General features: G+C 41.9%; 1 long non-coding RNA gene across 1 annotated transcript; it reads right to left on the reverse strand.

Moving 5' to 3' along the window:
- Window positions 1-237: 237 nt before the first annotated feature.
- On the reverse strand, window positions 238-22,557 carry LOC123335238. Its single transcript, XR_006553643.2, has 3 exons — window positions 22,461-22,557; window positions 8,679-8,779; window positions 238-446 (listed from the first exon to the last, which is right to left on the reverse strand). It is a non-coding gene; the product is annotated as an uncharacterized LOC123335238 (long non-coding RNA).
- Between the last annotated feature and the right edge of the window lie 4,995 nt (window positions 22,558-27,552).

The following is a 27,552-nucleotide window of genomic DNA, read 5'->3' on the forward strand; positions in this document are numbered from 1 at the left end:
AGGTCTGCCTCTAGACTGCTTCAGGCTCCAATCTCCAATATCAACTCCTTCCTGAGTCTCCAGCCTGCCAGCTTACCCTACAGATTTTATACTTGTTAGCCTCTACAGTTGCATGAGAAAATCCATTAAAATTAATCTCTCTCCCTCCATACACACACACACACACACACACACACACACACATCCTATTGGTTCTATTTATACAAGAGCCTACCTTTAGCCCAAAGAGAAATACCTGATTGAGAGGCTGAGAGTCTGCTCTTGGAAGCCAAGACAACCGAGGATTCACCATCACCCCAGGCCAAGAGTGCTGGGGCTAGCAGGCATGGGAAGTGCCAAGGACCAGGTTGAACTGGCTTCTGTGGGAGCCACAATTTGGACATGCGTCCCGAGAGATTGAAGGCCTGGAATTCTCTGGAAGTTCATCTCAAATCAGAAAGACCTGTCTGAGTAAGAAAACGCAGACAGTGTTACAACTGTGGTATTACAAATAAGAAAGCAAGCTGTAAACCTGACAAAAAAAAAAATTTCTGTGCTTTAGGATATAGTTCATGCTACACACGGCAGTCTAGACAGACAAAAAACCCATGGCTCCACCATGATATAGTTGAACCCCGAAGTCCACCAACCCCAAATCCTGCCTTGACCTGTTTCTATGCAAGAGTAACATTTCTCTTATTTTTAAAGCCAACTGGAGTTGAGTTAATATTTCCTGCATTTACAATCATCTTAACTGATAAAGTGTGTAGTTTAAATCCGATATATCAAACTTCTTGTCAGCTTGTTTTCTTCAAGCTATACCATTAAGGAATTTTACAATATTCACTCAGTAGGTTTAGCTAAATTAGAGTCATTATTTCATTGCTTCAACATTTATGATGTTAGAATTGCTTTATAACTTGCAGATTTGAAAGCACTTCTCTACATCTTGATAATGTTTGGTATAGTGTTCATAGTTTATTTCACACACCATCCTTTTGGACTTTGAATAGGATAATATACCAATCATCATTTTTATTAGTAAATCAAACTACTACATACTTTAATACTCATTGAAATATAAAAACATTCTTTGCTTTTAAAAAAAATATAGCATCTCTATTTTCAACATAAAAAGGTAATCTAGAGAAAGAAAGTAGGCTTCATCATTATTTCTGTAAAGTTTCTGTAAATACACTCAGTGTAAGACTGCATATTGTGAGATTTAAGCAATGTGCTGGAATCTAATGATCAATTTCTTTTAACAAGTTCCTGTGAAATGCAAGCAGCCAGATTCTGCAAAGGTTTTGTGCTTCCAGATAATCTGAGACAGAAACAGGGAGCTGAAGAGTAGAGGTGACCTGAAGAAGCATGTGTGCATGCTCAGTCACTCAGTCATATCCAACACTGCGATCCTACGGATTGTAACTCGCCAGACTCCTCTGTCCATGGGATTCTCCAGGCAAGAATGCTGGAGTGGGTTGCCAATTCCTCCTCTAGGAGATCTTCCCAACCTAGGGATCGAACCTGCATCTAATGTGTCTCCTGCATTGCAGGCAGATTATTTATCACTGAACCACCTGGGAAGCCCAATCTGAAGGAAGCAGGAAAGCAAATGGCTTTTCCTATAATCACAGCTGAACTTTTAAGACTTGGTTCAGATTGCCCAGGAATTGTGAAATCCAGGCCCGTGTCTGGCTAAACTAGACAGGAAAGCTGGTGTATCAGTTTCCTCCCTGAGACCTGCCAGCAATAGGAATCGATGCCTCAACAGCATACTGTTCTAGGGTTATATCCCGACAGCCAAGAGGATCTCTCACCTCATGTGTCCTTGAAGTTTCTTCCTTTTTCACTAACATCTATTGTTGTCTTCCTTTGTTCTACCCAACCCCAGCCTCAGTAAGGGACAAGAAAAATGATTCCAAAACCCTCCATGATTTGTTTTTCTAAAGGCATTCTTGTTTCAACAGCTTGACTACCTTAGGACTACTGAGTCACTTCTGTTGACACCTGTACCCTAAGTGACTCATCCGAGGCTCAAAACTGTCAATGACATCAAAATGCATATGATGTCTGCCCTTCACTTTTGCTCCTGCTTCTGTTGGAGCTCCATTTCTTGTTCCATTTCTTCCTATTTCAGCATTGAAACACATCATCCTCTGAGTTTCTTCTCAGAGTAAATTATATGTATGTTCTCAGTCACAGTTTGCATGACCAGGGAGTAGCTGGTCAAGGTGTTACAAAGAGATGTCAACTGCATCACTGTCAAGGGTCCTCCCCAGGGAACCCAGGCTGTTCAGTTAACCACAGTCCTGATTTTACTGAGCTCTCCAAAGGAGAGCTGCCTCTTAGGACAAACTCATACTATTCCAGCTCTCATAGAGGCTGAAGTAGACACAGAGGGCCAATTTTACGGTTAAAAAAAAAAATCACTCACCCTATGCTATGACATTTCCATTGGCGTCTCTCCCCAAAAGAGATAAACATAAGAATCCAAATTTAAGTTAAGATGCTTGTGGATATGAAATCAAGATTAAAAACTCTTATAACATGTTTCCAAGTCTCTTTCCAGGAGGATGGTACGTACCAACTTACCATCTCACTGGTGTGTACCAGTGCCCATTTTAATACGCTCTTGCCAACACTGGTCATCACTGAAACAGCTTTAGTTAATTTGCAAGCTAGCACCCATTCTCATTGTCTCAGTTGTCACTGAATGACATCCTGAAATGCTCTTTCCATCTTTTAGGTGTGTTAACAGTACCATGTCAATCAGTGTCATACACAGTTTTAATGAAGAGGTTGTTTAAGTCTTTGTGAGGCTCCATCGTAAGGCAACCAGATAGAAATGACCTTCAGAGCTTTACCTGAGGGAGAGTTCACTGGGCATCTCTAAAGCTGAACTTGGAAAGAAACTCTTTGCCAGGGAACAATACAAAAATACTTTTGGTTCTGATTCTGAAGCTCTCGGTTGTAATCCTTCCCAAACCACATGCATATCCTGAGCTGAAAATATTAGAGTACTGAACTTCCCTTGCGTCAGCTTTTATACATCCATAAGAACTTCAGTGACAGCATATGAGTCACTTTACTTCTATTAGCTGTTATCATAAAAAGGTGAAATCAGGGCTTGAGAATAGAAAAGAATGAAGCAGGAAGGAGGTTTTTATGATGAAGACTTGGGAGAGTAAAAAAAAGCAAAGGAGGTCAACCGGGGCTCAGAGGTACACTCTGATGTGTGTTTGGGAGACAGAGAGCTGAGTTGTACAATCTCTAAGAGGATATTGATGGATGTGCTTGTGCTTAAGGCTCAGTTCCTAGGACCACAAGAAGACCAAGGGGATGAGAGTCAAGAAGTCTGAGTCATCTCATCAAAGACAAATTAAATGTCTAGATTGAATATCAAATGGAAAAAAAATAATATGTCTATGATGAAGCAAAATGAATTTCCAGGCATTCTTTGATGCCCCAAGGAAGGGTAATATTAAATTTTCCATGACACATAAATTAATTGTGTAGGACCAGTTACTGTTAATTTGAAATGTATTAAACACGGCTGATATTCTTTTAATTGGATTGAGTTGGATTTATTTTGTACTGATGAATGTAAAAGTTTTTAAGGGTTTATGTGAGGTTGGTCTCTCAAATCTATTCTTCCTATGGTGCTAAGATTCTCAACCATGCAGGTTTTTTTTTTCCCTTATAAAATTTTTTGGAGAAAGGTGTCCATATTGTGAGAGTGATGCTGAGGTTACCATGGTTTTCTTCCTCCTGATGTGGTTTCATTTCTACAAGTATCACACAGTTAGAATCCAGTTACCATGACACAAGGGTGTGTTTCCACTTTTCACTATGGAGTCTGTAGAAGCCTTTGCATCCAAAGCTGCTTGCAGAAGAGATCTCTTGCATGAATAGTTGGGGACTTTATCTTGCCTTCCAATCATTCGACTTGCTCAATTTCCTCAGTTCATTACTGTTCTGGCTACATGTCAATTTCCTAACATCTATCTCTATGTCCGCCTCCCTCCACCTACACAGGCACACACCCTCTTGTCTGAGTCATTTCACAGCCATTTCAACAGAGCACTCTCTGGGACCATTAACTCTTCCCTGTCCCATCCTGCCTCATCCATCCCTACCCTCAGTCATCCTTCCTGTCTGGATTCTCCGATCCCAAGCCACTGAGCATCACTGAAAGTCCTGGCAACAAAGGGACAAGTCAATTACACAGAGTGATAAAGTTCATGAGCTTAAGAATCAAACTGATAAAGGCTTCAGTTTTTTAAAAAATGAATGCTTATTAGTTATGGGACTTTGGGAAGTCACTTAACTTGTAAGAATTTCAGTTTCCTCATCCATCAAATAGATACAATTAAAGCACCTACTGGGCAAGTCGAATGATTGGAAGGCAAGATAAAGTCCCCAACTATTCACCCAAGAGGTCTCTTCTGCAAGCAGCTGTGGATCCAATGGCTTCTACAGGCTCCATAGTGAAAAGTGGAAACACACCCTTGTGTCATGGTAACTGGATTCTAACTGTGTGAAGCTAAGTGTTGAGCATACAGTTGGCAATCAACAAACAATAAGTGTTTTTGCCGCCCCATGAGGAGGATGATGAAGTAGGCACTCTGCTAGGAACTGTGTTATCGCGCATAATCTTCACAACAATTCTTTGAAGGTAATGGTGTCTCCATTTTATATATGGGGAAGATGAGGTGCCCAGGGTAAATGAAGAGAGGTTATTTTGTTAGGCAGAATCACTTGATCACAATTGTAGGACTCTGAAGCACATTTCCTTTCTTCCATACCACACTGTGCCCTCGGTGCATATTTAAAAAGAAATAGGAATGCTGTAAAATTAGTATTCACTGAGATAAATACCAGGCCATGCTGCCTGCTTTCTTTGCATCATCTCATTAAAGCCTCACTGAACACCTCTCTATTAACACAAGTCCTAATTAAACATATAACTTTAGAGAACCCATTCATGACTCCAACAGGAGGTTTAGGCTCACGGCAAAATCACTTGTCTCTTCAACCAGGGGAAAGTTCTATGACTTTTGGTGCTTGACTCTTCTGCATGCTAACAGGTGCTGGCAACCAGACGCTGTAATTCCTAATTCCGTTTTATTTCACAGCTTCTCTGCCAGCTTATTTTGCTTTGTTTTCCCATCCCCCTCAAGTTGGAACACTTTGAATTACTGTCACACAGATGCCAGTGTTTCAGTGATAAGACTGTGCAATTAGAATGAAATTAACAGTGTGTCAACAGTGATGCATAATGGAAGGATTATTGGTGTTTTCTGGTAGTTATTGTACTTTGTTACATTGTGGGATTCAAATTAACTCATAAATATTGCATGGTATACGATATATATATATATATCCTTTTAGATAAAGCACAGAGATTCTCCATAGACGAGATTTACGTACCTGCTTAGGAACACACTATGCTGCTAAGTCATTTCAGTTGTGTCCGACTCTGCGCGACCCCATAGACGGCAGCCCACCAGGCTCCTCCATCCCTGGAATTCTCCAGGCAAGAACACTGGAGTGGGTTGCCATTTCCTTCTCCAATGCATGAAAGTGAAAAGTGAAAGTGAAGTTGCTCATTTGTATCCGACTCTTAGCGACCCTGTGGACTGCAGCCTATCAGGCTCCTCCGCCCATGGTATTTTCCAGGCAAGAGTACTTGAGTGGGGTGCCATTGCCTTCTCCAAGGAACACACTGTAGTGGAGCTTTATTCAATGCCATGACCAACTCACACTGAAGCCTCAGTGAGCCAGGGAGGCTGCTCTCCTGAGCTCATGATTATTCTAATAGAATGCAGGTGAGGTCTTAGGGCAATGCTAAGCTGGGTATTGAAATGCAAGGAGACAAAACTCCATTTGCAGGAGGGACTGGGGATCCTTGTGGGAAAGTACAAATCCCAAGGGAAAGAGGAGCTCAGTTCCACCAGCTTCATCATGTTACAAGGCTCTGTTACTAGAGCTGGGTCTGAGCACAGCATGGTAGCTGTCCTGCCCCTGGATGTCTCAAGCTTAGCTTTACCCCCATGCGTTCATGTCTGGTTTTAGGGAGAGAGGACACTGCTAGCAAATGCTGAAAGTGCTAGATTGTTAAAGTGAAACAAAACACAAAATCCACACCGTGTAGCTCCTTTAGAACAATGAACCACCACTGAGCCATAGCTGTGCCCTGTACATCCATCCAGTGTCGCACACAGCTCTGGCACCCAGCTCCAGGACGGTGCTGGCAGTCCCCATGCAAGTTGGAAGCAGTGGGTTATGGGAAGTAGAAGCTTGCGTGGCAGGAGTGCCGATGGTTTAGAGATGATTTAGGTCTGAACAGGCAGTAGTATTCACTGGACTTGGGGCTGCCAAGCTGAAAGGGAACTTAACTGCAGTGGCTAATGGAGCTTGCCTGTGCGCACATGTGTGGGACCTGCTGGTACTCCCAAGAAGGGTCTCAGGGACTTTACAGGAGGCTGTAGCTAGGGAAGAAAGATCCTAGGAAACGCAGGTTATCACTGTAACCATGATTCCACGGGTAAGTGGCCAAGTGAGGCTTGACTGCCTCAGGCCTCAGGGAACTACCCTACATGATAGTATTCCATATAAGTGTGTGTCACCTCACAAAATGAATCAAAGACTTGAAACTATAAAACTGTTAGAAGAAAATACAGGGGAAAAGCTTCATGATATGGTATTTGGCAAGGATTTCTTGGATATGATACCAAAGACATGAACAACAAAAATAAATAAATTGGACTACATCAAAATTTAAAACTTCTGTGCAGGGCTTCCCTGGTGGCTCAGTGGTAAAGAATCCACCTGCCAATGCAGGAGACATGGGTTCATTCCCTGGTCTGGGGAGATCCCATATGCCACAGAGCAACTAAGCCTGTGTGCCACAACTACTGAGCTTGTGCTCTAGAGCCTGGGAGCCGCAACTACTGAGCCCACAAGCCCTAGAGCCGGTGCTCTGCAGCAAGAGAGCCACCACAGCGAGAAGCCCGTGCACTGCAACGGAGATAACCACCATTCACCACAGCTAAAGAAAGCCCACACAACAACGAAGACCCTGCAGAGCCAAAAATAAACAAACATTAAAAAAAGAACCAACTTCGGTGCATCAGAGGACAAAATTAACAGAATTAAAAGGCAACTGAGAAATGGGAGAAAATATCTGCAAATTGGAATTAATAATTAATAAGGGGTTAATATTAATAATTAATAATAATTAATAAGGGGTTAATATCCAGAACACATAAAGAACTCATATAACTCGGTAACAACAACAACAACAAAACTAAATATCTCAAATAAAAAATGGGCAAAAGATATGCATAGACATTTTTTTCCCAAAAATATACAGACAAATCAGCATATATGAAGATGCTCAGCATCACTAATCATTAGGAAAACCAAATGAGATATCACCTTACATTCATTAGGATGGCTACTATATTAAAACAAAAAAGAAAGAAGTGTTGGCTAGGACATGAAGAAATTGGAATACTTGTATGCTGCTGTGAAAGTAAAATGGTGCAGCTACTACGAAAAACAGTACAGTGGTTCCTCAGAAAACTAAAAATGGAATTACCATCTGATCCAGAAATTCCAAGTCTGGGTTTGTACCCCCAAAGAACTGAAAGCAAGGTATTGAAGAGCTCTCTGAACACCCAGGTCCATTACTTCCAGTAGCCCAAAGCAACCATGGCAAGGGGCATAGATGAATGAATAGTGTATATATGTACATATGACGGGATATTATTCAGCCTTGAAATGGAAGGAAATTCTGGCAACATGGATGAACCCTGACTACATGATGCTAAGTGACAACCAGTCACAAAAGGACAAAATACTTTATGATTCCAATTACACGGTATATCTAGAGTGGTCAGATTCAAAGAGAGAGAAAGTAGAATGGTAATTTGCAGGTGCTGAGTGTAGACAGAAATGGGAAGTTGCCCAATGGGCATAGGGTTTCAGTTTGGAAAGATGAAAAAGGTCTGGAAATTTGTTGCACAACAATATAAATAGACTTAACAATACTGAATTATACACTTAAAAATTATTAAGACAGTACGTTTTATGTTACATGTATTTTATCACAATTGAAAAAAAAAAGTTATGTGCCAAGTTGAGGGCATTCTTTCTTTTTTTTCTTTTTTTTTCTATTTTATTATTATTATTTTTTAACTTTACAATATTGTATTGGTTTTGCCATTCTTTAGAAACTAAGCTTCTTAACAGCCACCTGAGGGGTGAGACATCTGCTCTTTCACCAACCCTACCCTACTTTTTCATAAATGCCCAGCTTGGTCTCCAGAAGTCTAGTTAAGGGCACGTAGATGGTTTAGAACAGTGCTTCCTGGCTTGGGGAAATGGACAAGGTCTGGAAACATTTTGGTCATCACAACTAGGAAGATGCCAGTAATGATGCTAAACATCCTTCAATGCTCAGACAGTCTCCCAGGATGAAAAGTGGTCTCCGAAACATCACTAGTGCTGAGGCTGAGACATCTTGGTTTAGAGCAAGCCCATCCCTCCTATAGGGAAAACATTCCCCCTGGTGAAGGGTAACTGACTCTTGTCACAGGTATGTACCCACACCCACAGGTACGTGGGTATCTATTGATAACTGGGACTCTCTGTCCTTTCGCCTACAAGATTTCAGCCAGAGTTTAACGTACCTTGGAAAGATGTATGCAAAGCACAATCTGTCTCTTTTTGTCCTCGGTGATTATGCCTCAGATCAGCCACCATCTTTGACCAATCTTTAGAGAGTTGAAGCCTGAGAAGAATAAAAGGAAATAGCTATTGCCTCCACAGACCTGCAGTGAATTTGTCCTGACCATGTGTGACAATTTCATCCACACACCCAGATTGCTTGGTCACACACTTAGCTTCTAAATGATTGTCCAGAAGGAAGCTGGGTTGAATTATTTGACTATTTGACTCACAATGGCAAGTATTAGTGTAACTACAGCAACAAAAAAGCTGTTTTCCCTGGCTGATGTGCGAATTCTCAAAATCACATGATTAAATCTGTCAGGCAGATACATTCCTGCTCCTTAGGGGTTCCCTTTTAGGTGGAAACCAGGGGATGGTGTTTGCACTGGAATAAACTGTTTCCCACTTGAGTGACAATGCAGTGATCAGGGACCCAGAAATAAGATGTCCCTTTCCTTTTTTCTGTTTGTAAGTGTAGTAACTTACACTGATTTAAAAATTACACATCTTTAGACTGTTAGAGCTAGAAGGCAAGTTCTCTTTTTTATAGACATAGCATCGAGGCCCAGAGAGGGGAGTCATTTGCCAGAGAGGGAAGTCATCTGCCTAAAAGTCATGGAGCGAGCACAGGGGGAGGGCTTTCTACCCTTAGGCCACTGCATTCTCAGGCATTGGTTCTCCTACTGGTCTACTCACTGAGAGGTTCTGGGTAGGTCAGGATTAAATGACAGGGCAGGTACAGTGTGTGCCACATTTAAGTGTCCCCCATGTGGTTTAATACTAGCTAGAATTTCCCTAAATACATCATAAATTCAGTAAAGTTAGAAGCAACGTTTTCTCCGTTGGAATATCATGCACTGCTGGCCACCATTTTTTCCCTAGTTTTTTATCAGGAACGTTTCAAACACATAGCATGTTTTAATTGTCTCCTATCCACTCCATCTGCCAGGGAAGTGAAAAAAGGTGTGTGCAGAGGAAGGCAGGACGCTGGGGACAGTATAGAACTTTAGTAGAATATTATCCCACGCCGGTCAAGTTGTCGTTAGACATTTTCCTGGCTAAGTCCAGGGTGGCACTGTCCCCAGTTTCTTTGACATTTAGAAGCTGCCATGTCCCCGAAGCCTGTTAAGTCCTTGAGCAATCATCCATCAGTGCTGCAGCGCTGGAAGCTATGCCATTCAGGGGCCACCGTTAGGCTTCCTGACACTCATTAAGGGTACTCTCTGCATCAGCTAACCATCAGCTGATGCCCTGTGACATGTCCACTCAATACCACTCTGCAGACATGGGAGCCTGAGAACCCTCCAGGGACCCAGAGAAGGTAACACACTTACACGCTTTCCCTCCCTTCAGTGGGGCTGCATCACACGATAGCCGGGTCACACTGTCAATCTGTGGCCATTTGCAAGCACAGCAGGTGAAAATGGAACTGGTTCTCCTCTACCTCCCCATCACTGAGGAAGGGACTTAGCGAGTTGAGGAGCTGACACTGTGGAGGGGACGTTGCCAATATTGTTACACTGGCTGGGAAAGAGTTTTCTGGAGCCCTCTGTTAAAAGAAAACACTGGCAGGCATGATTGGTGCTGACAGAGACAAAGCAAGATGAGCAAGCAAGCCTGCTTCTAGATGAAAAGAACAGAGGTGTCTCTCAGCTCTGAGCCATTGCTAAGTTGACAGCATTCCCAGAGGATGGGTGAAAAGGGAGGAAAATGACAGGAGCACGTGTCCACGTGTGCTCAGGGTCTCTAGACCCCCTGACTAAGATGGACAGCAACACTGAGGAATAAACCAAGTATCTATCCTCCCAGAACATGTAGGACAGGGTGAGTGGCGAGGTCAGGATGGAGGCTGGGGAGTACACTGCGTGAGAATACGCTTGTGTATCTCACAGAAGGGGTCACTCGAATCTGTCAGGCAGAGCAGATGCCAGAGACGGAAGAGAGGAGACCAAAGGCCACGGCCCTGGAATAAAGACTAGTTCTGTTTGATTGATAATCCAGGGAGCAAGAGACTTGGATAAAAATGAAAGAACTTCAGTTTTAATTTACCTGCAGTGATGAGCCAAGGAAAAATCAGGGGTGGGGGGTGGCGGGGGGAGGGTTGGTGTTCTGAAGAGTGTGGTTAGGAAGGATGAGTCAGATTTCAAGATGGGCTTGGTTAGCAGAAAACACTAGTGTTTCTAAACCCAGTTGGGAGGGAAGTTAGAAATCTACTATAGCCAGGCAGGTGAGAGGAGGTCAGGGTCTGGAATGAGACAGGGCAGAGAGACTGCAAGAAAGGAGTCAGATGAGAGCAAGCCAGAGTGGATAAAAACAACAGGTGTTTGTTTATCACCGAAGGTAGAGATGCGCAGTGTCTTCCCAGGGGCAAGAACCCTGCTGGTCAGACGGGAAACAGACTTGCAACTCTGCTGGTCCTAAAAGCCAGTGTGGATGAGAGTGAGGACACAGTGGCACTACCAGCCTCCACCCTGGCTGCCTCGTCCCTCCAAATACAGAAAACGCAAGTGCCGATTTGCAGGGGACATGCCTGCTGGTCCCTCTCCTCAAGGATGCAGGCAAGAGAAAGGCGAGGTGATCAGAAAGGTGAGGATGCCGTGAAGCATCACCTCTCACCTTGCCTCCCATGTCCTCACATCCATCAGCACTTCTCCAACCCTTTCTCCGCCTGGAAGGCCAACAATGGCCATGTAACCTCTCTGCCTACTCCCTGCAGCAGGCCTGCACCTAAACTACCCCCAAGAATTCCCACAGGGCTCAGAATAAAATCCCATGTCCCCTTCCTCATTGCCAAGGCTCTGAGTGATCTTTCCTTTCCCACTTTCCTAACATCCTTCCTGCCCTGGCTACTGCCTCCAGTCCTGCTAACTCCTGGAAGAACGTGTGAGTGTCCCCCATAAAGCCCCCTTTCCCGGAACACTCTTCTCCCCAAGCCACATCTAACTCATCCCTTCTGCCTGGGGTGGCCGCCCCCATCATCCAATCTCAAGGGGATTTCCTCTACTATTTTCTCTCATAACAGCTTCTTTTTCTTTCCCAGCACAATTTCTAGTTATGTATTTGTTTGCCCTTAATCACTTAACAGGGCTTCCCTCATAGCTCAGTTGGTAAAGAATCTACCTGCTATGCAGGAGACCCCAGTTAGATTCCTGGGTCAGGAAGATCCTCTGGAGAAGGGATAGATTACCCACTCCAGTATTCTTGGGCTTCCCTTGTGGCTCAGCTGGTAAAGAATCCACCTGCAATGCAGGAGACCCCGGTTTGATTCCTGGGTGAGGAAGATCCCCTGGAGAAGGGAAAGGCTACCCACTCCAGTATTCTGGCCTAGAGAATTCCATGGACTGTATAGTCCATGGGATTGCAAAGAGTCAGACACGACTGAGCAACTTTCATTTTCACTAATCACTTAACGTCTATCCTCCTCATGAGCTGGTGAGGTGCTCGTGGCACAAACGTGTTGGTGGATGGATGGGTGAATGAATCCTGAGCTCTGTCCCAGCACATTCACGGGTGCATCTTCTCCCGAAGGCTCTGAGGAAATGGCTCTGGGCTGCATCCTGAGCATGAGGGTTTTCGAAGGCTCCTTAGGTGATCTGAACGCTCAGGTGGCTTTTCATGGACACCTCACTTCCCTCAGCAACCTATCAAACACAGCTCACTGGAACCAGTCTGCATTCCAGACTCTTTTTCTGAAGAAAAGAGGCTAGCTCTCCAGGGGGAGGGGCTGGTCATTTTCCTGGGAATGGCCAAGCTTTCTCACCAGTCCCAGCGCATGCTCCTCTGCCATGACTACCTGGGAATGTAAAAACTCAAATTGCTGAGTATTTTCCTGGCCCCACAAGGTGGGAAGGCTTTCCCAAAGCACTGGCAGGTGTAAACCAGAGATAAGTAGGCAGGTTTTTATCTTTACTGTAGCTGCACTGGAGCTGGGTGTATTCCATAGTTCAAGGTAGCATAGCCTTTGGAAGATAAAAAACTCTATTTTTAGAAGAGCCCTTCATATTACAATGGTTGTGTATGAAGTGACAGCTTCACTGGCTATAGGGATTAGTATAAATAGTCTGAGACACAGCACCACGCTATTACACCTACACACTTACCCTTCCAGGGCCCACGGGTGAAGGACGTGCAAAACAGGGATCCAGCAGACAGAGGTGCATGTGTGAAGCTGTATTATGGAAATTAAGATGCAGCTGAATATTCCCTTTGGCTGTGTGTCTAAACTGACACATTTGGTGTGTGTGTGTGTATGCTTGTGTCACCAACACCTAGAAATAAAATCTGACCACATGGAGTGAGATGGTCTTGGCCAGGTGACCGTGCTGCTGCTCAGGGCTGGTAGAGATCGGCTTCTCAGCTGTGCTGAGCGGGAGAATCACCAAAGGAGCCTTCAATAACCCTCGTGCTCAGGACACAGCCCAGATCCGTTCCCTCAGAATCTTCAGGAGGAGACCCAGATATTACTCCTTTCTTTGAAGCTCCCAGGTGATTATAACAAAAAACCAAGTTTGAGACTCTCTGAGAAAGGGTTTTGAGATTCAAAGGAGTGGTCTGATTTAGGGATTTCATGACTCCAAATAGAAATCCAGGCCTTGCTGCCAGTGGAGACAGTTTACTATATAAAAAGAAAAAAAGAGGAAGTGACACTGGTTGAACACTTTCTATGAGAGGCAGTGACAGAATAGTTGCTGAGAGCATGGCCTCCAAGGCCAAACATTTTAGCATCAAAACATGGTTTTACTACTCACCAACTGTGTGACATTTGGCAACTTGCTTAAATTCTCTGTGTTGTATTTCTCTGCACAGTCCCCAAGTATTCCTATATCTATCCCACGTCAAGCATTGAGGAAGTTCAGGAGAAGCTGGTAAGAGGCCTGCTCAAAAGTGTCATGAGCCCTAATGGGCCCAAAGGTATGAGGACAAAAATCAGGACACATGGATGAGAAGTTCAAGCACTCTTGTGGGAACTACCTTGGAATTCAGAGACACGGGGTCTTGTACCTGAATAAAGATTTGATTGAACTAGAATGATTGCCTGTGCTGAATGCCTGAAATGCATGGAGGTCCAGAGGCAAAGAAATTGTGTGAGGCCATAAAATAGGGTTTCATCAGGAAAAGCATCCAATTTGCAACTGTACAATCCATACATATAGGTTTGGCACATAGAAGGTTCCCACCTGTCCCTCTCAAACTCTCAATAGTTCTTTATACTATAGATATGGTAAGTTCAAACTCTATGGCTTGTGTCATTGTAAATCTCTCCTAATGGCCATTGGGTTTCTATTAAGTTGGTCCCCTGGCAACCAGTACACTTTAGTGTAGGTAAACACAGAGCAGCTCTTCAAAAGCAGCGTGCAGATCTGAAGCCATGGGTGTGGTCCACAGACTAGCAGGGAAGGTGCTCCCCTACATCCCTGTTCCTGGGAGGCTACTGAGATCCTGGCTGCTGCAGAAAGTAGTCTGTGTAGATTCTGATTTCAAGAGCTGTCCCATTCTCCAGGAGAAATTACTGGCTAGTGAACATGAAGTAGAGGAGAACATGACTCCAGTGAAAAGAGGGAAGAGGAAGGAGCATTTGCTAATGTGACTAGGGTGCATGTGCATGCAAACTGGAGATGACTCAGCATGAGAGAGGTAAGTAGCCATCCACAACTGTCCCAGCTCACTCACAGGTTGTTGTAGTTGTTCAGTCGCCCAGTTGTGTCTGACTCTTTGTGACCCCATGGACTGCAGCATGCCAGGCCTCTCTGTCTCTCACCATCTCCCGAAGTTTGCCCAAGTTCATGTCCATTGCATCATTGATGCCATCCAGCCATCTCATCCTCTGACGCCCTCTTCTCCTTCTGCCCTCAATCTTTCCCAGCATCAGGGACTTTTCCAATGAGTCAGTTGTTCAAATCAGATGACCAAAATACTGGAGCTTCAGCTTCAGCATCAGTCCTTCCAATGAGTATTCAGGGTTGATTTCCTTAAGATTGATTGGTTTGATCTTCTTGCTGTTGAAGGACTCTCAAGAGTCTTCTCCAACACCAAAGTTCAAAGGCATCAATTCTTTGGTGCTCCACCTTCTTTACAGTCCAGCTCTCACAACTGTACAAGACCACTGGGAAGACCATAGTCTTGACTATACATACCTTCATCAGCAGAGTAATGTATCTGTTTTTCAACACACTGCCTAGGTTAGTCATAGCTTTCCTGCCAAGAAACAGTTGGCTTCTGATTTCATGGCTGCAGTCACCATCCGCAGTGATTTCAGAGCCCAAGAAGAGAAAATCTGACACTAGTTCCATCTTTTCCCCTCTATTTACCATGAAGGAATGGGGCCAGATGCCATGATCTTAGGTTTCTTAATATTTAGTTTTAAGCTGACTCTTTCACTCTCCTCCTTCACCCTCATCAAGAGGCTCTTTAGTTCCTCTTCACTTTCTGCCATTAGGGTGTTATCATCTGCATATCTGAGGTTGTTGATGTTTCTCCCAAAGATCTTTATTCCAGCTTGTAGCTCATCCAGCCTGGCATTTCTCATGATGTGCTCAGCATATAGATTAAACAAACAGGATGACAGCAGACAGCCCTGTCATACTCCTTTCTCAATCTTAAACCAATCAGTTGTTTCACAGAGGCTTCTAACTGTTGCTTGTTGACCAGCATATAGGTTTCTCAGGAGACAGGTAAGATGGGTCTGGTATTCCCATCTCTTTAAGAGCTTTCCAGAGTTTATTAAGATTCACACAGTCAAAGGCTTTGGTGTAGTAGATGAAACAGAGATAGATGTCTCTCTGGAATTTCCTAGCTTTCTCTGTGATAGAGTGAATGTTGGTAATTTGATCTCTGGTTCCTCTTCCTTTTCTAAACCCAGCTTGGACATCTGGAAGTTCTTAGTTCACATAATGCTGAAGCTCAGAGTGCAAGATTTTAAGCATGACCTTACTAGCATGGGAGATGAGTGCAATTGTCTGGTGGTTTGAACATTCTTTAGTACCGCCCCTCTTGGGGATTGGGATGAGGATTGACATTTTCCAGCCCTGTGGCTACTGCTGGGTCTTCCAGATTTGCTGACATAATGAATGCAACACCTTGATGGCATCATCCTTTAGTATTCTGAACAGTTCTACTGGAATTCTGTCGCATCCACTAGCATTATTAACAGCAGTGCTTCCAAAGGCCCACATGACTTCACTCTCCAGAATGTCTGGTTATGGGTGGCTGACCACACCATCATAACAATCTGGTTTATTTGGATCTTTTTATACAGGTCTTCTGTGTATTCTTTGCATCTCTTCTTGATCTCTTCAGCATCTACTAGGTCTCTACTGTTTATGTCCTTTACTGTGTCCATCTTTGGGCAAAATATTTCCTTGATATCTCCAATTTTCCTGAAGAGATCTCTAGTCTTCCTCCTTCTGTTGTTTTCTTCTAGTTTAATACACTGTTCATTGAAGAAGACCTTCTCGTCTCTCCGGGCCTTTCTTCGGAACTCTGCATTTAGTGGGATGTACCTTTCTCTTTCTCCCTTGCTTTTCACTTCTCTTCTTTCTTTAGCTATTTGTAAGTCCTCCTCAGATAACCACTGTGCCTTCTTGCTTTTCTTTTTCTTTGGGACAGTTTTGTCCCCTGCCTCCTGTACGATATTATGGACCTCCTTCCATAGTTCTTCGGGCACTCTGTCTACCAGATCTAATCCCTTGAATCTGTTTGTTACCTCCATTGCACATTCATAGGTGATCTGATTTAAGTCATACCTGGCTGACCTAGCAGTTTTCCCCGCTTTCTTAGTCTAGGCCTAAATTTTGCTATGAGAAGCTGATGATCTGAGCCACAGTAAGCTCCAGGTCTGTTTTTGCATCAGGCTAAAATGAAACAGCAGGCTGTAAGGCTGAATAAAAAGAAGTCATCAGAGACCTAAACTGAATGTCAGCTTATAATCTATGTGACCTTGAGCTTGCTATATGCAATCTCTCTGAGCCTCACTTGTAAAGTGAAGATACAATAATAGTATCTACCTCCTATAATGACTGTAAGGATTAAATGAGACGACATTTGTTAAAGAACTCAAACGGTGCCTGGCTCCCAGACAGTCAATATTCATGTCCCTGGCATTTCAGTATATCTATTTATTCTCTTCATACTAATTGAACTGTTTAATTTTTTCACAGTCATTATATTGTTGGTTATCACCATAGAAGCAGGTGGGTGATGGTCATCATTTCTAATTTACAGATGAAGAACCTAAGACTCAGAGAGTCTCAAGGATTCACACCCAGCTCTCATTGTGTGTCAGCAGTGAGACTATGCCTCTTTCTTTTCCCCACTTTTCCTCTGTTTTCCCTTGTCCTCCATCTACAGGGATTCAACCTTGGAAGACATGAAGGTCTAAGACCTTTGTTTCCATTTAGGGGAAAAGATTCATTTCAGATCATCTTTTTCTTCTTTAGGAGATGATGCTCCTAACAAGTAATAACTTATGATAAAGAGAGGATGTAGTTCACAGTAATAAATAGTTTATTTTCTGAATGGTTTTCATGTATTGACTACTTACTGTGTGCCAAGTCATGTGCTCAGTGATTTTCCATGATTACATCATTTAAGACCTGTGCAGTACGGCTTGACAGCTACAAATGTAAGTCCTTTATTCTCTCTAGCTCTTAATTTGGTAGCAGCATTCCCATTTTCCTGTGGAAGTCACACTCTTTCCTATTTTCAGCCATGTGATACATGTGGAGTTGATGTATCTTTAGCTCCAAAGGGCCATGTGATCCAGACCTGACCAATCAGAAGATCATCTTTCTCTAGTCATGGTGAATGACTGAGGGATGGGTATTTGACCCAAAGAAAATGATTTACAATGAGATGCTTGCTAAGCTTGCTCAGAGAAGTGAGAACATCTGTTTCCTCCCATTGGACATTATTACCTTGGGACGACATGCATATGAATGGAGCTGCTGGGGACAGCTGTGGGAAGCTTGAGAATGGAGTCTACAGGGAGGAACACAGACCCAAGAGATGGAGAACAAATGGGTTCAGATGAACTCATCTGAATTCCTAGATTCAACTCTGTCTGAGGCTAGCCCTATCATAGAGCTTTTGGAGTCAAGATATTCTTATGTATGTATAAAAATGAAAGTTTCTCAGTCATGTACAACTCTTTGTGACCCCATGGACAACAGCCCGCCAGGCCCCTGCACCCATGGAATTCTCAAGGCAAGAATACTGGAGTGGGTTGCCTTCTTCAAGGGATCTTCCTGACCCAGGGATCGAACCTGGGTCTCCCGCACTGCAGGGAGATTCTTTACCGTCTGAGCTACCAGGAAGCTGTGTATGTTTGTGTGTGTATGTGTATGTATGTATATATTTTGCCAAATTAAGATGGGTTTTCTGACCCAAACAGAGATTTTGCCTATTGAATTTATTACTTTCACTTTGCACATGAAGAAACTTAGGCTCAGAGTATAAGCAACTGAATTAAGTCCACATCGCTCAGAGGCTACACAGAAAGGATTCAAACCCAGGTCTGTCCAACTCCCAAGTCTTTACCATCCTATCTCCTTTCTTAAAGAGAAGAAGTTGTAGTACTCTACAGACCACTGAGGGAGCCAAGATACCAGATATTGCTGCCTTTAAGACTAGTTCGCTTTCAGATAGGTGGCTTACATTCTTCCCAGGAGTGGTCAGATGAGCTGAAATCTGTAAGTATAAAGATACCTACCTCTTAAGATACCTACCTTGGTGATTTGAATGCATTTAAACTTGGTCTATAAATAGATATTTAATAAAATCTAAATATTAAGTTACTAATTTGTAATGGGAAATAAAACTAGTATGCAGAATGTCAACATGATCGTCATGTTCACTCCTTGTAAATGAACAACTGAGAAATCAAGCGCTTGTCCATTTGGTTGGCCACAAGAAAATCAGAGCAAGAAGACTTTGATGATGTGCCTGCTCAGTGTTCCTCAACATGAGCGCTGATGGATGCTCCCTGCATCAGAACCAGCCCAGTAGCCTCTTAACAAGGCAGATTTCTGGGCCATATCCTGCATTAATGAATCTTAACATGTACTTTTAATCCTTTTTACTATAGTTTGAGAATCCCCACAACTGCAGTAGCAATGGCGGGGCAGAGAGCCTGACAGGAGACCCTCTCCCATGGTCACAATGTCAGTGGATGCAATCCATCCTGAATATGGGCCATAAGCTAAACGTGAATTAAGTGCATACATAAGCTTGCCCTGCTTTTGTCGGTAACGTTTATCATGCCCCTCCTTCAGATTAGACTTGAGTGGAATTAACCATGAACAGTTCAAAGTAATATAATTATCTCCAGTTTCAAATACTACTACCAAAAAATCCAAATCTGTCACCCTGATACTGAACAGAAGGAGATTATAAAGTTATAGCAGTAGCTTGGTCCTACTGATCAAACTGATTATTTGGGTAAAAACTTTGGAAAAACTTTTTATTAAAAGTCTAAAAAACTACAAGGTTGGATGCCAAGTGATTTATAGCAGTTAAAAACAAAAACTGTGAAAAATCTTCCGAGTTATTTCAAGGGAAAGAATGCTAACTTTTAATTGATGGTTGTAGAAAGAAGAGATTCATCACACCTACTTGTGTGTAGGGGAAACTATAACTATAAATGACATTTGAAATACAGCTTTACTTAACTGAGAAAAGACACATCAATAAATAAGCTTTAATGGCCTACTAGGTACCTACAGCTATAGGAAGGGCACAGGGCTGTGTTCGTAGGAATGAGGCTGCTGCTCTCCGTCTTGCCTCCGGTGTGATAACACAAAGAGCTCCACTGACCTGCTCCTTAGTGAAACTAGTAAAAAAGATTAAAAACAACAATTTAAAACTCCTGGAAACGGTCTTACATATAAATAGCAAATGAAGAAACATATACACAAGAACAGCAAGGAGAGCAAACCAATCAATCCTAAAGGAAATCAGCCATGAATATTCATTGGAAGGACTGAAGTTAAAGCTCGGATAGTTTGTCCACCTGATGCAAAGAGCTGGCTCATTAGAAAAAACCCTGATACTGGGAAAGATTACGGGCAGGAGGAGAAATGGGTGGCAGAAGATGAGATGGTTGGATGGCATCACCGACTCAATGGACATGAGTTTGAGCAAACTCTGGGAGATAGTGAAGGACAAGGAAGACTGATGTGCTGAAGTCCATAGGGTCACAGAGAGTCAGAAACAACTTCTTAACTGAACAACAACAATATACAAGAAAATCTATAAAAATTTGGTGAGAAAGACTAGACTCTATAGTATCTGAACAAAAACATTCCTCCCTCCCCACCTCCTAGCTCAGAAAGGTGGCACAGACTCCATTCCTGACTGCTGCTCTCAAGAACACAGGGTGCCCACACCTGCTCCCTCCCAGTTAGGGATTTTTTTCCTGAGAGAAGCAAGGCTTAAGCATTTCTCATTATGTTCCAAGCTACTTGCTGCTGATGCTAAGTCCCAGCACAATGCAGTTGAGAGGTAGGGACTCCATTCTTCCTTCTGTTTGTGGAATGGAGGCTCTATCTTGGGTACACAGTGTAGATTTACCAGAAAAAGACTTAAAAATAGCCATTCTAAATATGATCACATAACTAAAGGAAATCAGGATTAAAGAAGTGAAGGGAGATAAAATAACACTGCTACGTCAAATAGAGAATATCAATAAAGAAATATAAGAAAAAAAACAAGTGGAAATTCTAGCGTGGCAAAGTACAAATAACTGAATTTTTTTAGCACTAGAAGGTTGCAACAGTAGATTTTAACTGGCAGAAGAAAAAAATCGCAAACTTGAAGAAGGAGCAGTAGAGATAAGTAAGCCAAGTGAAAAGAGAATGAAAAAAAGTGAACAGAGCCTTGGACAAACATGGAATACCATCAAGTGCATCAGCATGACATAAAAGGAATAAAAGAAGGAGGGGAGGGAAAGGAATTGAAAAAATATTCAAAAAATAATCGTGAAAACTTTCCACATTTAAAAAAGAATAATCTACATATCTGGGAAGCTCAATGAACTGCAAGTACAGCACAATAAAAGCAGAGATCCACAGAGACACATCACGGTGAAAATTCTGAAAATCAACAAGGAGAAGATGCTGAAAACACCTAGAAAAATGGCTCACCACTTACAAAAAGAACATAATAATATGAATAGCTGACTCATCAATAGAAACAATGGAGACCAGAGACAGCGCTTAGCATTCAAAATTCTCAGTATAAAACCATCAATCAAGAATCCTATATTCAGTAAAGCTACCATTCAAAAATGAAGTTGAAATAAAGACGTTCCTAAAAGAGAGAATTGTTGCTAGCAGGACCACCTGATAAGGAATAACTAAAGGATGTTCTCTAGGCTCTAGGGATGTGACCCCATATAGTAATTCAAATCCATGATAAAACAAAGAGCAAAGGTATGAAAAACAGCATAAATGTATATTTTCTCTTTATCTGATAGATGTTTTAAAAAACAACTAGGTAATAATATGTAAATAGCATAATGCTGGGCCTATAACATATAGAAATGTAATATATGTGTAATACAGTAAACTATCAAATAGGCCTGGGTGTAGTATGAACATAGATTAAGATACTGTGAATCACAGGGATGTCCTTGTTTTCAATAGTGTTAACATTTTCCCACATTCTGTGAAAACTTGATCTTTATTTCATATTATTCAGCAAAATGTACCTTAAAAATCAAAATAAAAAATAAAACTGAGAGATAACTAGAGCAAATTATGGATGAATACTTGTTCTCTCTGTGAGAAAATATGAAGCACAAAATCGAAGAAATCCGAGGAAAAAAAGATGCAATAGATCAGAAACAGAAAAGTTTAAAACTTCTATATGTTGAAAGTAGGAAGAATGTTTGAAAGAGTAAATCAATATGAAGGTAATACATCTGTAGGAAAAAGGCAACAGACAGTTCACTAAAGAAGCACCATAAGTGGTCAAGTTATATACACAATGGAGTATTACTCAGCCATTAAAAAGAATACATTTGAATCAGTTCTAAAGAGGTGGATGAAACTGGAGCCGATTATACAGAGTGAAGTAAGCCAGAAAGAAAAACACCAATACGGTACACTAACGCATATATATGGAATTTAGAAAGATGGTAACGATAACCTTGTATGCGAGACAGCAAAAGAGACATAGATGTATAGAACAGTATTTCGGACTCTGTGGCAGAGGAGCGGGGGATGATTTGGGAGAATGGCATTGAAACATGTATAATATCATATAAGAAATGAATCACCAGTCCAGGTTTGATGCAGGATAACAAGAAGTTTGGGGCTGGTGCACTGGGATGACCCAGAGGGATGGTATGGGGAGGGAGGTGGGAGAGGGGTTCAGGATGGGGAACACGTGTACACCCGTGGCGGCTTCATGTTGATTTATGGCAAAACCAATACAACATTGTAAAGTAAAATAAAATAAAATAAAAATTTAAAAAAACATTCTAAAAAAAAAAAGAAAAAAATAAGAAAAAAGAAAAGTTCAAGTTCACTGTAATCAAGAGAATGAACGTTAAACCCATTGTTTATCATTTTCTGCTTATTACCCAAGTAAGATGTTTTCCATAGCAAATTACAGAAAACCTGAAAAAATGTAGCTCAGAACACTTATTACCTCATAAAAAAGAGTCTGGTCTGGAGCCAGTTCCTCAGGGTTAATCTGGTGCCTCACCACATTGTCTTTTCCCACCTTTTGCCCGCTTTTCCCACCTTTCTCTCTGCAAACTCTCTTGTCCTCCATGCATGCCCAGTCACTCCCTGAGTGCAGCAGCTCTTTCTCAACATCCTGTTCCACTTCAAGAACTGGAAAAAAAACATGGACAGTTTTCTCTTCTGTGTCTCTTCTAATCAAATAGGAACCCATTTCCTAGATGCTCTCAAAAAGATGTCCCTTCAGTTTTACTGGCCAGAACTGTGTCATATGCCCGTGACTGACCTAGTGACTGGAAAGGGATAAGCAATTATCACTACTGGCTTAAACTAGCTAAGATTTAGCCCCTGAATCTGAATTAAATCTTAGAGGCTGCTAGAACTAAAGAGCCTCTTGAGGAAAGTGAAAGAGGAGAATGGAAAAATTGGCTTAAAGCTCAACATTCAGAAAACTAAGATCATGGCATCCGGTCCCATCATTTCATGGCAAATAGATGGAGAAAGAGTGGAAACAGTGTCAGACTTTATTTTTCTGGGCTCCAAAATCACTTCAGATGGTAATTGCAGCCATGAAATTAAAAGACGCTTACTCCTTGGAAGGAAAGTGATGTCCAACCTAGATAGCATATTCAAAAGAAGAGACATTACTTTGCCAACAAAAGTCCATCTAGTCAAGGCTATGGTTTTTCCAGTGGTCACATATGGATGTGAGAGTTGGACTAAAAAGAAAGCTGAGCGCCAAAGAATTGATGCTTTTGCACTGTGGTGTTGGAGACGACTCTTGAGAGTCCCTTGGACTGCAAGGAGATCCAACCAGTCCATCCTAAAAGAGATCAGTCCTGAATGTTCATTGGAAGGACTGATGTTGAAGCTGAAACTCCAATACTTTGGCCACCTGATGCAAAGAGCTGACTCATTTGAAAAGACCCTGATGCTGGGAAAGATTGAGGGCAGGAGGAGAAGGGGACGACGGAGGATGAGATGGTTGGATAGCATCACCAACACAATGGGCATGGGTTTGGGTGGTCTCCGGGAGTTGGTGATGGACAGGGAGGCCTGGCGTGCTGTGGTTCATGGGGTCGCAGAGTCAGACGTGACTGAGCAACTATACTGAACCTAGGCTGCTAGTGGGGTATAAACTGATGTATACTTCCCAGGCAAAATATCAAAAGTATACCAGTGCCAGAACATGTACCAGTTAACCCCCAATTCCACTTCTTCCAAAAGAAATAATCTTGGGCAGGCTCATAACTACATATGCCAATTAACCCACACCAGAGGAAATACTCTTGAATGGGCTCATATACGTAGCTAGAAGGCTGTTCATTAGTTAGGAGCCTATAAGAATAAAAAAAATTGGGAACGAGTCACATGTACAAAAATAAGACATAAGTTAAATAACTAAGGATATCATTATAAGGTGGAATACTATGGAGCCATCAAAATTATGTTCTATATCTAATGATTAACATTTATATGGACATATAGTCATGTTCTATTAAGTGAAGAAATGAGGATAAAATATCATCCTGTCTTTTTAATGTATATGTAAAAGCCTGGAAGGGAGTATTTTAACAGTGAGCTAGCTTAAGTTATGAGATTATAGAAAATTTAATTTTTTTACTGTACTTTGGGGACATTTCCAACATTTGTTATAACAAATGTTATTTTTATAATTAAAATGGAGAAAACTTTTAAAATGGAAAATATTTAATTTTGCTACATTCTTTCTTTCCTTTCTCAGATGTGATGAATGGTCTGATAACTACATTAGCCTGGGTGTTTTCACTTTTGCCTCCATGCAGAAAAGATGGGTCTGGCTTGGAGCTGCCTTGCTCCCGGGCCAGGAGGAGTCTGCAGGGGCATAGGATTGCAGCAGAGCACCCTGTGCCCAAGCATAAGGATGACTCAGGCTCCTTCCAAGCCTGGGGTGCACCATCGTCTCCTCAGCTGATTCTCTCTCCCTTGTTCAGTTTTTAAAAGCAAATAGGAAAGTGGCTTTACCTTACTTTTAAGTGGAAATTTAACTGGGTACACGTAGCTTATTCTGAGAACCAGCTGGAAGCAACAGAAAGGAGCTGAGGGGAAGAATCTACAGAGGTGTCTAGTGAGTTTGCTTTATCATTAAATAGTACAAACCTCTGTGCTTCTGTCTCTCTCCTTTTTCTTTGAAGTTTGGAACCAACATTTCAGTAATTGCAGAATCTTTTTGTTTTGTTTTTTGTTTGTTTTTTTTTAGACCTAAACCACAGAAATTTATTTTCTCATAGTTCTGGAGGCTGGACATTTATTTATTTTTTTATATAAATTAATTTATTTTAATTGGAGGCTAATTACCTTACAATATTGTATTGGTTTTGCCATACATCAACATGAATCCACCAGGGGTGTACACGTGTTCCCCATCCTGAACTCCCCTCCCATTCCCTCCCCAAACCATCCCTCTGGGTTATCCCAGTGCACCAGCCCCAAGCATCCTGTATCATGCATCGAACCTGGACTGGTGATTCATTTCATATATGATATTATACATGTTTCAATGCCATTCTCCCAAATCATCCTACACTCTCCCTCTCCCACAGAGTCCAAAAGACTGTTCTATACATCTATGTCTCTTTTGCTGTCTTGCATACAGGGTTATCGTTACCATCTTTTTAAATTCCGTATATATGTGTTAGTATACTGTATTGGTGTTTTTCTTTCTGGCTTACTTCACTCTGTATAATCGGCTCCAGTTTCTCAACCTCTCTCTCTATTTGGGAGAGTTTCAATCACAGCCACAATGAGCGCCTACAGCCACTGCACACTTACTTTGTGCCACCTTGCTAAATTCTTTGTGCATTTTATCTCATTTAATACACATGACTACCTTGGGAAGGTTATGCTATTTTTATGTTCTTTTCACTAAAAAGGAAGCTGGTAACTTTTTTTTTCTCTTGGTAACTTTTTTCAGGTCACACAGCTAATAAGTAGCAGAGGTCAGACGGTATCTTTATCTGTCAGGCTTGGAAGCAGAAATTGTCCACCTCTTAAGCATGTTGTTCCTTAAACTCAGGGAGAAGGGATTTAAGGTCATGATATGAAGATGAAGAGCAGAGTCAGAGAAGTTATCTGTGACCTAGTTACCTCTCCAGAGAGGTATGCATAATATGAGAGCTGGCTGTGAAATATGGGGCCTTTATGTTAGGGATGCGAGAGGTGTGTTCAACTGTGTGCATGACAGTGTGTGTGTGTGTGTGTGTGTGGGTGGGTGTAAGAGCACTGGGCCTGTTTCACTTGAATGAAGTACTGGTGTTTCAATTGACCTTGGATCTTGGGAGGAGGAGTAAATTAAATTGCCATGACATTTTTCAAATTCTATGGACAATTTCTCATTTTAAGTATCCATTTTCCAGCCCTTGGTCCTTGATTCATAGAGCTGTGGACTGTGACCCTATAATCATAGGTTTTCCCATGTGCTCCTTTAAATACACACACACACACACACACGATCACTAACAAACCAGGACTTGTCACTTTACATTGTTTGGGTACAGAAAGGGTGAATTTATAAACATTAGTGAGGTCTGGACATGGGTGGGCTCTGTCTGATTTCCTGGGCTCATTACCCTATGGTAGAGGTTTCCTTCAAAGGTTTCCACTTTAAATGCTAAGCTTAGAGGCAAATTAAGCGTGAAAGTCACCATGACCACCATCCATACAACAGCTTTTGTGGAACACCTACTGTAAAACAGAAACAGAAATGATGTTAAGGATGACCTTTTCATATGTTATCTCTCTCTCTGTTTATAGATATAAATATAAGGATATAGTGTGTGTATACATATATATAAAAACACACACATATACACATACATATATAGTATATATACTACATGCAGCATATATATATCCTTATTTATATTGATATATCCTCACATATTATACATATAATACATATGATCTTTTTAGATACTATACCTCCCTGAACTTCTGAGCTTCTCTGTATGGCTATTAACTTATAGTAGTGTTCTACAAGTATAACTTGCAGAAATGTCTTTCTAGATTCCCTAAAAAATTCTGGAAACTGGTTCAGGTAGCATTTACAGATGAGTGATAATAAACCTTTATATTTTAGGATGAAAAAATTTCCATCATTCATTGTTTCACAGAAGCTACTAAGGTCTAAGTCCTTAATTACCATGGCTTTTATTATTAGAAGACCTTGTTCTAACTATCGTCAGATGTCCACACACAGGGAGCGTCTCCAGGGCTCGCTGTGCTCTGCTAGGCATAGTTTCTGCTGTGAAGAAGCATGTCTGTCATCGCTGTTACGTTTTCTTTACTTTCAGTCCTGAAAGCCAACAAAATATGCTAAGATACTGCATTCCTAATTTCATCCCACAATTTACCAATTTTTTAATAAAGAAAAAGTTTGGAAAAGTAGTTCACTAAGGAGGTAGCGGAGAAGGCGATGGCACCCCACTCCAGTACTCTTGCCTGGCAAATCCCATGGACGGAGGAGCCTGGTGGGCTGAAGTCCATGGGGTCGCTAAGAGTCGGAGACAACTGAGCGACTTCACTTTCACTTTTCACTTCCATGCATTGGAGAAGGAAATGGCAACCCACTCCAGTGCTCTTGCCTGGAGAATCCCAGGGATGGGGGAGCCTGGTGGGCTGCGGTCTATGGGGTCGCACAGGGTCGGACACGAATGAAGCGCCTTAGCAGCAGCAGCAGCAGCAAGGAGGTAGAGCCAATAAATGTGTGAAAACGTTCAAAGATATGTAAATTAAAAGAAGACTGAGATACCATCTCTCCCTTTCAAGTTGGCAAGTTTTTAAAGTGACAATACCACAGCTGGACACAACTGAATGGCTAAGCACAGCATACACAGCACATACCACAGTAAGCAATGGTGAGGAGAAACCAGCATTCACAGGACAAGAGCATAAACTGACTTTGAATGAGACAAGATGCAACAAAAGACCTAAAATACAGTGTGTATTCTAGGATCCCAAACTCCTGCATCTAGAAGTTTTTATAAGAATGTAATAGCAGTATGTACTTATATATATGTTTCAAGATCTTTATCAAAGTGTCACTTAAAATATTTCAAAAATCTAAATAAATTTCAAACAACTGATGAAGTCAACTTTGACATGATACAGCTAT

The sequence above is a fragment of the Bubalus bubalis genome, chromosome 9, assembly GCF_019923935.1.
Source record: "Bubalus bubalis isolate 160015118507 breed Murrah chromosome 9, NDDB_SH_1, whole genome shotgun sequence".
Lineage (NCBI taxonomy): Eukaryota > Metazoa > Chordata > Mammalia > Artiodactyla > Bovidae > Bubalus > Bubalus bubalis.